This window comes from Halichoerus grypus, chromosome 9, assembly GCF_964656455.1.
Source record: "Halichoerus grypus chromosome 9, mHalGry1.hap1.1, whole genome shotgun sequence".
Taxonomy (NCBI): Eukaryota; Metazoa; Chordata; class Mammalia; order Carnivora; family Phocidae; genus Halichoerus; species Halichoerus grypus.
In genome coordinates, this window is record NC_135720.1 from 114259814 (window position 1) to 114273113 (window position 13300).

General features: G+C 51.1%; 1 long non-coding RNA gene across 1 annotated transcript in view; it reads left to right on the forward strand.

Annotated features, from left to right (window-relative positions):
- The window catches only part of LOC144378993 (uncharacterized), a 55912-nt gene that overhangs the window by 21678 nt on the left and 20934 nt on the right, over positions 1 to 13300 (forward strand). Inside the window, exon 2 of the long non-coding RNA XR_013440958.1 lies at positions 79 to 137. This is a non-coding gene — a long non-coding RNA (uncharacterized LOC144378993). The remainder of the gene's footprint in view (positions 1 to 78; positions 138 to 13300) is intronic.

Below are 13300 nucleotides of genomic sequence, written 5' to 3' on the forward strand. Positions count from 1 at the left end.
CATTTTTGATTGCCTGGGCTAGCTCAGGGGACATCGACTCCCAGGAGGGTTTTGATCCTGGGGTTTCTCTCCATCCAGGAACAAACGGCACACACACCAGGCTGGCGATGGATAAGACAGAGACTGCTGCGTAGATGGTATGTTTGCACATGTCTAGGCTATTGCCACTGGTATCCAAGAGAAGCTGGTAGGAGGATTTGGTGGCTTGAGGATGGGAGGGGGACAGGGGGACTTTTTTTTCCCCAATATTTTATCATGATAATTTTCAAGCATATAGAAAGATTGAAAGAATGAAATAGAGAATACCCATCTATCTACCACCTAAGTTCTACAATTACCATTTAGCTAGATTTACTTTATCTCACAGGTCTCCATTGATCTTATTTTTTGATACATTTCAAAGTAGTTGTGGGGCACCTGGGTGGTTTAGTCGGTTAAGCGTCTGCCTTCGGCTCAGGTCATGATCCCAGGGTCCTGGGATAGAGCTGAGCCCCGCATCGGGCTGCCTGCTCAGTGAGGAGTCTGCTTCTCCCTCTCCCTCTGCCCCTACCCCCAGGTGCTCTCTCGAGCTATCAAATAAATAAATAAAACTTAAAAAAAAAAAACATTTCAAAGTAGTTGCAAGCATCAGTATATCCACCCCTAAACACCGCGGGGTGTGCATCATTAACTAGAGTTCAATATTTGTTTACAGATTTTTTATTTTATGTTTGTGTGGGGATGTTTGGAGATATTTACATAAAGTGAAATGCACAGATCTTAAGTGGAGCATTTCTAGAGCTCTGAGAAATGGATACACCTGTGTAATCCAACTTCCATCAAGATATAGAACATGACATCACCCCAGAAAGCTCCCTGATGCCATGCCCCTTCCCAGAGAATCTCTGCCAGAGACTCTTCACTGTACCTCTTTTGTATGACTGATGTTCACCAACATCCATTCTCCCCTTGAGCTCGTGGCTGCCCAGAGAAGACCACATTCCCCAGTCTTTCTGGCAGCTTGGAGTGGTTATGTGATTAAGCTTTTATCTATGGAGTGTGAGTAGAAGCATCATGCAGCTGCTTCTAAAAACCATCTTTAAAAGACAGCTGGTGTGTCCTTGGCCCCAGCCTCCTTCCTGTTGCCTGGGACACATCTCTCATGGCCACCAGGCTGGACCACAGAGAAGGGGACACACCACACCCAGGGGTGGGGGAGCAGTAGGCTGGAGGGAGCCTGGGTCCCAGAACTTTTGAGGGAGCACAAATGATCTGGATTGCTTGCTCCAGACTTTTCAGGTGAGAGAGAAATAAACAGCCACCTGGTTTCAGCCACTGTCAAATGACAGTCTCTGTTACAATCAAATCTATTCTTAATGGCAAACTTTCGCGCTTTTAAATGTGGTATTATGTGCACGTATTACCTATTCAAAAAAGCAAATCATAACACAAGAGTAAACATAAAACAAATAAAAAGAGACGCCTCTGTAGAGACTGTTCTCTGCCCTTCCCGCCCCAGCAGGCCGTGGGGACGCTGCAGCTGGTTCTATTAGTGACAACTGCAGATTGGTGTCGCACAGCAGAGACCCAAATTAACAGTGGCTTCAAACAAGATAGAAATGTATTTCTCTGCACGTAAAAACTGGAGCCAGCCAATATCACAGACTTCTGAGCCAGCCTCCCACTCTCCCAACATTCCGTGTTAGCGGGACAGCCGCAGTTTCTAAACACAAAGCCTGGCCATCGGGGCTCACGCTTGAGGTGACCACAGGACATTGTGCCTTCCCGGAGATGTAGGTACCCATCTGGTCCACACAGTGGTGAACCCTCTGACGTCTGCCTGTACGCTGGGCAGGGGCCCCTCCAGTCTGTAGCAAAACCTTCCAAATGTGGGGCGCTCCCAGCACCAGCCATCTTGGGGCTGGGCCAGCTCCCAAGCTGTGCTCGTGGGCCGGCTCCATGTTGCCCTCTCTGTCCCCAGACAGCCTCTCAGCCTCCAGGGCCCTCCTCCTGGGGCCTGGGGATTTGGAGGCGTGTTCTCCTTACCGGGCCCCGCAGCAGGTTATCAGCCAGCCTCCTGTCCTCTTGCTGAGGTCCGGGCCATGTTCACACACCAAATCTTAATCTTCTTAGGCTGTCCTCACTCGGAGCTGTCGGCTCCTGTGCCCGCTGCCCTCTCGGCCTTCGGCTTCTGATCCCAGCTGTCACCATTCCACTCCCCCCACTCCGCCAACCGAGTCATAGCAGGTGGCCATCCCAGGGGCTGTTTATCTGGCACAAGTATCCCTTAAAAGTCACTCTTGGATTTGGGACTTTCACTAGACTGGCAACAGTAATAACTTCAGTAATAGTAGCAATTACAGCAACTGCTTTTTTTTTTTTTTTTGGAGAGAAAGAGTGTGCCGGGGTGGGGGGGAGTGGGGGCTGGGAGCAGAGGGGGAGAGAATCTTTTTTATTTTTTTAAAGATTCTATTTATTTGAGAGAGAGAGAGTGCACAAGCACAAGCAGGGGGAGGGGCAGAGGGAGAAGCAGACTCCCCGCTGAGCAGGGAGCCCGACTTGGGGCTCCATCCCAGGACCCTGGGATCATGACCCGAGCCAAAGGCAGTCACTTAACTGACTGAGCCACCCAGGCGCCCCGAGAGAGAGAATCTTAAGCAGGCTCCACACCCAGCCTGGAGCCCGACACGGGGCTCAATCTCAAGACCCTGAGATCATGGCCTGAGCTGAAATCAAGAGTCGGACGCTTAACCGACTGAGTCACCCAGGTGCCCCTACAGCTACTGCTCTCTCAATGCCTAGTAGGTGACAGATGTCATGTGTCCTGAGGCAAAGATTGCTTGCTTCCATTTTACAGATGAAGAAACTGAGGCTCAGAGGTGTTAACAGACACTTCCAAGGGTTGGATTCCAGGCCAAAGTGTCCTGCGGTTCTGCGGCTAGGTCCTTCCCCAAGTCAGGGTAAAGGCCTGGAGTCCAGTCCAGCTCAGCCACTCACCAGCCATGTCACCATGGGCAAGGCCCTTTGTCTCAGCCACCTGGGTTTCTGAACCTGTCAAGTGGGAAGAAGGATGCATGGGACGCAGAGACATGATATGTGTGACATCTTGTCTGTGTCCTAGGCTCTCTGGGGCAGGGATGCCTCAGGCCTGGCCCTCCAGGACCTTACTCAGTGCCGCCATGTTGACCTGAGTGGCCAGTGATTCTGTTGACTGACACGGAGGGACCCAAGGTTGGGAAAGGGAGAGCCACAGGGGCTCCTTAGGGTGGGGTGGGGATGAGGAGGTAAGAACAGGGAGCGGTGTGGATACGAGGGTAGCAAGGGACAGAGATGTGAAGAAGCCAGGATGACAAAAAGTTGGGGACAAGGGAAGAGGGTCTTAGAGCAGGGCAGAGGGACCTGGGAAGCCTTGGGGAGGTGACCCCTGGTGGCACACCACGAAAGAACAGGCAGAGATCCCGGGGGCCAGGGCTGGCTCCTGTGTGAGCCACACTTTGGCAGAGAGTCCTTGGTCCTGGATGGCTGCAGGTCACTTCTGTCCCTTCCAATCTGCACCCCTCAGGCCTGCCCACTCCTTCGGAGCTTGCGAATGTCACAGTTCTGAGCTCCCCTCAGGGAGGCCGTTCCCACCACCCCGGAGCCCCCTGCCCCTCCTGCCCTGAGAGCCTGCAACATGGGGGTGGGGGTGGGCAGTGGGTGACAGGGGAATCCAGGGCAACGAATTACAGAGAAACCTGTCAGCCCTCAGGGCAGCCTTTGGAGGTGGGGGCAGGTGGCAATTTGAAGAGCAAACTCTAGGCTGTTTACCCACTGAAACGTCTCCAGGTAGGTATTTACTTTTCTGGGATTCTGGGAGGGGGAGAAAAATGGGCATGGGGCTTCCAGGGGCCTCAGCAAACAGCAGAGAGGTGTCTGTGTGTTAACTGATTCTGTCAGCCGGCTAGGCACCTCCCGGAGGCCATTGGCTTGCACGCTGGGTCTGGACAGCTTGGCGACCACTCGGAGGGCTCAGCACTGGTGGGCCAGAGGGAAACGTGGAGGTCAATGAGGCTGTACCCCCACCCCACTGTCCAGAGAGGGGAGGTCACAGCCCCACCAGAGGGGAAGCATTTCTGGGTGAGGGACTGGGGCCATGTAGCCACTGGGCACTCGGGGCCGAGCTGAGCACTGTCGCCCGTGCCCTGGGGCGGTCCTCCAGCTGATCTGGCAGCTCTGGGGTCCAGGACTTGAGACCCGGGCAGCCCCTTAACCATTTGGGGTCTCTTGTTTCTCTGGCTGCAGTGTAGGGAGGTGAGGGCTCCCTGGGAGGTTCCCAGGTATTGATGGAACTTTGTAGAATTTGAAGGGCTAAGTAGGAACAGAGTGTCATCATTTCCCAGCCTATTTCTGGAGGTCGGCTGGTTCTCTTTTTAAGAGAGGAGGTAGAGAGAGGCACCATTCTGTGCCTTGTGCCCTGCCCTGGGGAATGGGTGTGATAGTAAAAGTACCCCCCCTCAAAGGTAGTTGAGGGGAATGAGTCCGTCCTTGAAAGCTCCTGGGGAGTGCTCAGCAGTGTTGACTATTAACTCTGTGAATGTTTGTTGGGCGTTGTCTCTGTGCCAAGGACCCAGGGACAAGATTGCACAGCCCCTGGGGTGCGTGGCTGGCTCAGTCAGTGGAGCGTGTGACTCTTGATCTCGGGGTTGTGAGTTCAAGCCCCACACTGGGTGTAGAGATGACTTAAAAATGAAATCTTAAAAAAAAAAAAAAGATTACACAATCCCTGTCCTTTAGGGGCTCAGTTCTCAAGATGTGGTTCCAAGACTCTTTGGGGGGGCCTCATAATAATACTCAGGTGCTATTTGCCATTGTCATTGTGCGCTATATTTGCAAGTGATGGTACCCAAGCTCTGGTGCTTAGAAATTCTGGAGCCTCAGTAAATGTCTAGGGAGCAGATCAAACTGTACTAAATGAACAGTGGCCATGGTTTTCTTTTCTTGCAGGAAGGGGAGGAAAACTTTTCCCTTCTTCTCTTCTAGGTTGTTCTGCTGGTCTAAAAATTAAATTGACAGAAGACAGATGAACAGGAGAAAAACAAATTTAATTTCATATATGGGAGCTCATGAAATATGAGACTCAGGGGCGCCTGGGTGGCTCAGTCGGTTAAGTGTGCGACTCTTGATTTCAGCTCAGGTTGTGATCTCAGGGTCGTGAGATCGAGCCCTGTGTTGGGCTCCATGTTCAGCAGGGAGGGTGCTTGAGATTCCCTCTCTCCATCTCCTTCTTCGTGCCCCCCTTCCCCACCCTGCTCTCTCTCTCTCTTTCTCTAAAAAAGAAATGAGATTCAGAGAAGTGACCAAAGCAGGCAGCTTTCATTCTTTTTAGGCCAAGAAACCATACATTTGTGAAGAACTGATAAGACCAAGAAGTTGGGGCTTGCGACAGAAAATTAATGACGAGGTAATAGGTTTTGTTTATACAGCCTTCTTGGCCCCAAATTCCCTACCGCTGCTGATGAGAATGTTTCTCCACCTCCCGGTACAGGGAGGGCACCTTTCACACAGGGGATTTATTTGCTGCTTTCAAGGGGACAAAGGAGGGTCAGAGTGTCCTTCTTCTCCTGGCTGTTTCCCAAGTAACTGTCATTCAAGATAATCAATATGTCAAAGTGGCATATTTGGGGGTGGTCTGCCCTGAACTCCATCCCCAGTTTCATGAAGAGTCCTTGATTTGCCAATAAAAATCATTAACTTTATTAAATCTCTATCCTTGAGTACACATCCTTTTCATTTTCCGTGTGATCAAGTGGGAAGTACATATATACGTTTTTTTTTAAAAGATTTTATTTATTTATTTGACAGAGAGACAGTTAGCAAGAGCAGGAACACAAGCAGGGGGAGTGGGAGAGGGAGAAGCAGGCTTCCCGCTGAGCAGGGAGCCTGATGCGGGGCTCGATCCCAGGACCCTGGGATCATGACTTGAGCCGAAGGCAGACGCTTAATGACTGAGCCACCCAGGCACCCCGGGAAGTACATATTAAGCATCCTGAAGCACGGTCATTGTCTCAAAGAATCACACTTCTGTGATTGTTTGAGTTGGAAGCTAGAACAGCCATTTTCATTTTTACTTGGAAAACAAAACAAACTCGTTATTTTTCTTGGGTATTTGACATACATTTTCCTGAAAATGAACCAAGCGAGTGTGTCGCTCCAAGGAAAACAACTGTTAGTATTTATTGCCAATGATAACATCTGAGTTTTCAAGCAAAATTTGGAATTTTGGACCACTTTTGTCTGCAACCAGGAGCTTGACAGCTTCCTAATATTTCAAGACCTTATTTCCAAATGGCCAGTACATGGTATTACAAAATCTTACACTGGTAAAAGATCCATTCAAAGTGTAATATAAACCAACGGATTTTAATGTAACAGAATAGGAAAAGTTTGTTGGTAATGTTTCAGATTCCAGACTTCAATTCACCCTCAAGAATCTACAACATGTGGGGGTACCTGGCTGGCTCAGTCAGTAGAGCATGCGACTCTTGATCTCAGGGTCATGAGTTCAAGTTCCATGTTGGGCATGGAGACTACTAAATTAAAAAAATAATAATAATAATAAAAAAGAATCTACGACATGTTGAGGTTTGGTGTAATATCAAAGAAAAATGTCCACAGTAATGGAAGAGGCTACTAGAATTATCCCTTTCCTAGCTCCCTAACTGGGTGAGGCCAGATTTTCTTTTCCTTTCTTTCTTTCTTTTTTTTTTTTTTTAAGATTTTATTTATTTATCTGACAGAGAGAGCACGCAAGCAGGGGGAGTGGCAGGCAGAGGGAGAGGGAGAAGCAGACTCCCCGCTGAGCAGGGGGGCTTGATGCCAGGACCCCAGGTTCATGACCTGAGCTGAAGGCAGACGCTTAACCGGCTGAGCCACCCAGGTGCCCCCCGGATTTTCTTTATCTAATTCAACCAAAACAGCATATTGCAGGAGATGGAATGTAGAAGCACATACAAGGATCTAGCTGTCTTCTATTAAAGAGATTTGTGAAAATGTGAAAAATTCTGCTCTCTTTTGTTTCCCCAAACAGTCATCTTTCACAAAAATATATTACTTATATTAACATGTACTGAGTTTATTATTTTTATCTTCACATGAGTTAATAAATGAATACTTACAATTTTCTCCGTTTTAATTTCAAAATATTGAATAAACCTCCATAAACAAACGCTCTTTGGGGTCCTAAATAATTTTTAAGAGTGTAAAGGGGTCCTGACACCCAAAGATTTGAGACACCCAAAGATTTGAGACACCTCCATAAACAAACGCTCTTTGGGGTCCTAAATAATTTTTAAGAGTGTAAAGGGGTCCTGACACCCAAAGATGTGGGGTGGGGAACAAGCAAACAGTGATACCCAGCCAGGTGAAGGCTAATGTGGGAGGCAGATGGACTGACTGCTGTAAGTCAGGAGGGCTCCCAGGAGGGGGTAACCTTAAATTCAACTAAATGTGGCTGGCAGATTGTCCTGGTTACTAGAACAGAGGCTGGTATGAGTGTTACCGATCTATCTATCATAGCCGCTAACTCAGGAAGGAAACAGAGGAGCCCAGGTGCCCTGCTGGGGCCAACGGCTCTGGCCTGGGGAATCTCGAGGGGTCTGGAGAAATCGAAAGCAAGCTCCTGGCTGCATTTGCCAACACCCGTGCCGGACAAACTCAGATAAACTCATTTGTCGTAAATGAAGCCAGTAACTCAAGAGACGGGGCTTTGGAAGAGAGAAGGGAGAGATTTATTTCGGGTGTCGACCGCGGGGGTAGGTAGCAGGCTCAAGCCTTAATAACTGACCTCTCAGCCCGCGAGAGGGTTGCCTAGCATTTTACGGGAGAAGTTCAGGGGAATGTGTGCAAGAGAGCGCGTATGTGTTCAGTACACGATCCTGGGAGGGGGGGGACGTGTGGGGTGTGGTCTTCGAGGCCGTCAGTTGCTATAAGGACTTTCCTGGCCTGGCTTTTGGAAAGTTCCAGTCATTACAAACCAACGATTTGAGCTGTTTTCCCCAGATCAAAATGCTCAGGCTTTTATGGACTCCCCCCTCCCAGGGTGCTGTGTGCATCATGGACACTATGTGGTCAGATCCAGCCGTCCCCCGCACAGTCCCATCACCTCCGACCCCTGGCAGAGAGGCCCGTGGACACCCTGTCAACCCCCGCCCCCACGCCTCCAAGCCGGGGTCAGCACCCACCCACCTTGCTGGGCCCCCACGTCTCCAGTGCTTTTGCTAACTCCCCACCCCCCTGCGGTCTTATGTCTCAGGGACCGCCCTTGACCCCCGGATCTGCCAGGAACATGCGCAGCTGCTGCCGCAAGCACGGAATATTTGACTGACAGCCACCTTTTTATTTTTCTAACAGAACAAGAAGCTTGGAGGGCCGGCCCAGTTGCCCACGGAGGTCACGTGGCCACCACCAGCTGCAAGGGAGGTTGGGAAGGGTAGTTTTACTGGTGTTCTTCCCATTACCGGCACAGAGCTCCTAAAACTCTTGGAATTTCCTAATGGAGGAAGGCAACAGAGTGTCTTCTGTTATGTTAAGGAGGCAACTTTGGGACCACACCTAAACCTGGGGGCTGGTTGCCTGGAGAACCAACCCGGGGGGATTAGAGGGTTGGAATTTTCAGTCCCACCCTCAGACCTCCAGGGAGGGGAGCTGGGAGGCGGGAGGTTGAATCTCCAGGTAGACAGTGTCCCAATTGAGTTAACTCGACACCCAGCTGCTGTCAGGGAGCGCTTGGGGTGGGGAAAAACCCATTCCAAACGTTGGAATTGGTGTCAGAATTGGAACTGGTTTCAGAGGGTGAGCGGGCAACCAGGCCTAATGGGCACAAATATCTACTCTTGGAGAACTCTTCTCCCGAGGGTCTCCTCCCTGCCAATGCCTCTGAAATTGTTTTCAACTTCTCTCCTGGGCTCTTGATCAGTGATTCCAGTTGCCTGGTCTGGTTTCACCTTACAACCACGGGTCCCAACTCCATCCAACCAAGATGAGCTCTCTTCCTGGGTCGGGAGCCCTGCAGTTCTCTTGGTTGGCCGAGTTGGAAATAGGACATCCAGTGGCAGGCTTCTCCCCTGTAATGTCCTCCCAGCTTGGCCAGATCTCCTCCTGACTCACTGCCCCATCCTAGCTCCGTGTGCCATCTCTGTCTCTAGCCTCCCTTCCCGCTCCACTGGGCCAGCTCTGTCAAGGACACACATCTCCCTGCTCAAGGGACTTCCTGCTGCTCTGGGCACATCCCCCATCATCTGGCCCCAGCCCGCTCTTCTGGCCTCTTAACCCATTTGATATATATACACCTCTAAACCTGGTGGGGACACATTTGTGCACGCGTGTGTATCCCTGTACCCGCATACCGTGCTCTGTTCTAGCTTGGGCAGACCACCCACCATCCTCACTCTGGGAACACCTCTTATAACTTTGCCTTTGCATCTTTGCCTACACTGTGCTCAGGGCTGGGAATGCCCTTCCGGCTCAAGTTCTAGTTCTGATATTTTGGCTTCAAAGAGCAGAGACACTCAAGTTACCTTAATCAAAGGTTTATTGAAGGATGTATGTGGCCTGGAGCCCGAGGCCCACTTGATGAGTGTCTCCAGTCCTCGCCGGGCACTCCTGCCTCTGCATGGTCCCCTTTCCTTGAGCCAGCAGGCAGCTGCCTGCTCCCCCATTCCTCATAGAACGTGCTGGGCTGTTGTGTGGGTTCGTTTCCACAGGGCCCATCGTGGCCTCTCCTCGTACTTCTCCCCTCCTGCCCTGATAACTGCCTGGTCTACTGCATTGTGGTCGAGATCCTGAGCAGACTCCAGCACAAGCCACATAGGTCAAGGCAGCCTCTGTCACTATAATGTGCTTAGTTGCCCCCAGTCAGGTGCTTGCTCTGGTCCAGCCGGGGCAGGCATGAGATCATGTCACCAGGCTGACCTTCCCAAGGGGCTGGGGCCGAGCCACGGGGGCAGGGGTGATGACCCTCAGCAATCCTGTCCCATGTCCCCAGGTCCTCTGCTCCGTCAAAGCCCTTCTCAAATATAATCTCCTCCAAGAAGCAGAACTTTCTTGCAGTTTCCAGCTGCCTGGCACAGGGACTGGTGTGGAAAGAAGGCCCATGGCAGGAAGGAGGAGAGAAGAGGCGGGCCAGAGCTTACCTGCAGAGGGCAAAGAAGCTTCTCCAGCTACAGTTAAGTCAGAGACAAGGGGGGGAGAAAAGGCATGGGGCAAGACGGAGGGAGCAAGTTGCCCCCTTTGGACAGGGTGCCAGCCCCGACTCGCCCCTTTCCTTTATCCTCATTACCTGCTGCCCTGAGGGCTGCTACGTTTGTGAGCCTTGTCGGCAGCACCTGATCCTTTTATAGAGGACGCTGAGGCCCAGGGACAGGGAAGGCCAGAGACCTCAGCCAAGATTGCCCTGCTGTGCTGGGCCCGGGGCCCCGACTCCCAGGGGAGTATTCCCAGCCGCCTGCTCTCCGTTCCCTCCCACTGCGGGGCTTGCTGGTGGCTGATTCTTTCTGCCTCAGGAACGCAGAGGCTCTGCCCAGGCCCCTCTCCCCTCTTCCCAGCTGGCTCGGGCGGATTCCAGTAAATAACATGCTGCCCATCAATCAGAGGTCACTCAGGCCAGGGCCGATCGATGGCCGCAGACAGCTGGGCAGGCGGGTAATGAAGTGCCAGCTCCTTAGCGGGGGGCAGGCCTGGCCCTGGGATTTAATCCCCTTGACTCCGGGACAAGCCTCCAGCTCTGGTGACAGAAGGGAAGACAGATGAGGCTCCAAGGACAGGGAGGGGAGGGGCTGGGGCAGGGGTGGAGTTGGTGAAGCTCGGGTGGGGGGCGCACAGTGCTCTTTTCAACCTTTCCAGGCAAACCTCCCTTAGAGATCTCCCAGGGGGGATGCACATGCCCCACCCCACCCCACCCCTGCCCACTGGGCAAAGCACATTCCACACCATGTACTTACCCCCCCAGGCATAACCTTGTTCCTCTAAAACGGGGTGCTCTGGGGGCAGAGAAGATCACAAGCATTGTTGCACATTTCGTATCTGTCAGTTCTGTGTCATCTTATTTGGTCTTCACAGCAGCCTGGTTTGATGAATATTATTATGTCCAACCTATAGATAAGGAAAGAGGCTCAAAGAGGAAGCCATGTTTAACAAGTAGAGCTGCCCTATAATGGACCAGGCCAGGCAGCCTCAGAAGGTGGTGAGCTCTCCATCACTTCGGGCATTCAAGCAGAGGCTGGAGGAGTAGCTGTTGGGGGGCTATGGAGGAATTCCTGCAGAAGATGGGCTTTGTACTACATAGCCTTGGGGTCTTTCTCGACTCTGAGCTTGTGTTAGTCTTTGGGAAACAGGGAATGAACTGGGTTTGGGGGCAGGGCCCAGGGCCCCAGGTGGAGGGATTGTGAGATGTGGCTGCGAAGCTACACTTCCAAATCATGTCTGCGTGGACCCCTTTGGGTCCTCTGGAGGCACTGCAGAACCCACAAATGTTTGACTCAAGTTCATTTCCGGTATCGTTCTTTACGATAAAACAGTATTTAAAAATAGAGGCTGGCAATTAGGTTACACAACTTGTAACCCATTCGAAATCACCAGAAGGTTTGCTTTGAGTGGACCTGGGGCTGAAAATTGTCCTGCATCTGTGTTTAATTGAAGAGTATTGCAAGGAGGGATAATAGAGGAAACAAGCCTCTTTTAACTTGCAATTACTTATCTGCACGAATAAACTGCGTACAACACAAACAAAATGTGAAACAAGTTGGAAGCAAGGACAGAAACCGTCATTCATAAGCCCTTTGTTTTATTTTATAGGCAACAAAGCAACCTTGTTCTCATCTTATCTAATCTTGTTATAATTGTTCTCTCTTATTACAATAACAATATGGCATACGTGTGAGCCTATCAAGTACACTTATACCAGCAAAATACGACTTTTCTCTGTTTTGCCCATTGTAATTCTACTTCAATTTTGTTCAAGAAAGGAGTTCTGTTGAAAACGCTGGAATGTCACTATAGCAAAGGGACCTAGGCTGCCACCCCCGTGCCCTTTCCAAGCAAGTTGGGGTGAGGGGCTCGGGATTCAGATTCACAGCCCCTGCCTCTCCAGATACACAGATCACAGGCTCGGTGAGCAGGACCAGTGGCGAGAGAGGAGCTTGATCTGTGCACTGTGGGTGCGGGGATAAACAAGGGGCAGCCGCAACATTCTGGCTGGTTCTTCCCTAGGAGGGAGGACTGGAGGAGAGGCTGTGGTGGTGAGGGGTGAGCTCAATCACCTTCAGAGGTTGTGTGCAGGTCTGATGCAGGGGGCCATGGGTGAGCAGGAATACTGAGGGTGAAGAGGTCACAGGTAGGAGAAAAATACACAAAGATGGTGGTGTCTTCCATTGGGAACAGAGGGACCGGCACATGCGAGCTGGTCTCCATTCTTGATCCTGCTCTGTTCTGTAATCTGACAAAGAGGCCCAGAGGCTGTGGCTATCCTGGGCCCTGAACTGTCTTCTCTTCCAGAATTCCCTTCTGGGGCCTGCCAGGCTTTAAGGCAATTTTTTTGGGTCACATAGATGCTTATTGGCTTCATTTCTATCATGTGTGTCTGCCCTACAGACTCTGACCTTGACGTAGAAAGAGTCCATTTAGCCTGACCAGCAAGACTCAAGGTCCCCTCTCCAAATGGCCCCCAGACATGGCCTTGATTGAGTGAAGGTTTGGGGATCAAAATGCCAACCTCATCTCTTATCACTCATTCCTTCTCTCCCTACCTTTCAGCAACCCTGGTCTTTGGTCTGCTTCTCCAACCCCATCCAAGCACACTCCTACCTCAGGACCTTTGCACTTACTATAGGTCCTTTACCTGGAAGTTCCTTCCTGCAAACCTTTGCACAGCGGGTTGCTTCTCAGTCTCAGGTCTCACCTCAGGTGTCACCTTCCCAGACTGCCTCCCCTGACCACCTCATCCAGTGTAGCTTCCCCTGCCCTCCCCCCCCGTTCTGTCATTGGGTTTTCTTTTCTTCGTAACACATGTCATGTCTTATTTACTTACTTGTTTCACGGAGTATTTTGCTTCTTCACACTAGGATGTCAGCTCCACGGGGCAGGGACCTCATCTGCCTTGTTCACTGCTGTGTCCCTTACTCCTAGCACTGTGCCTGGCACACAGTAGGTACTCAACAAATGTGTGTGTCATCAAGGAGCTCAGAGCTTTGGAGCTGGGCATGCTTTTCAGAGATGATTTCCCGAGAAATGGGGGACTTCATTTTTAAGCACAGAAGCTTGGAGCCTTGAATGGGGAAATGGAGAGAGG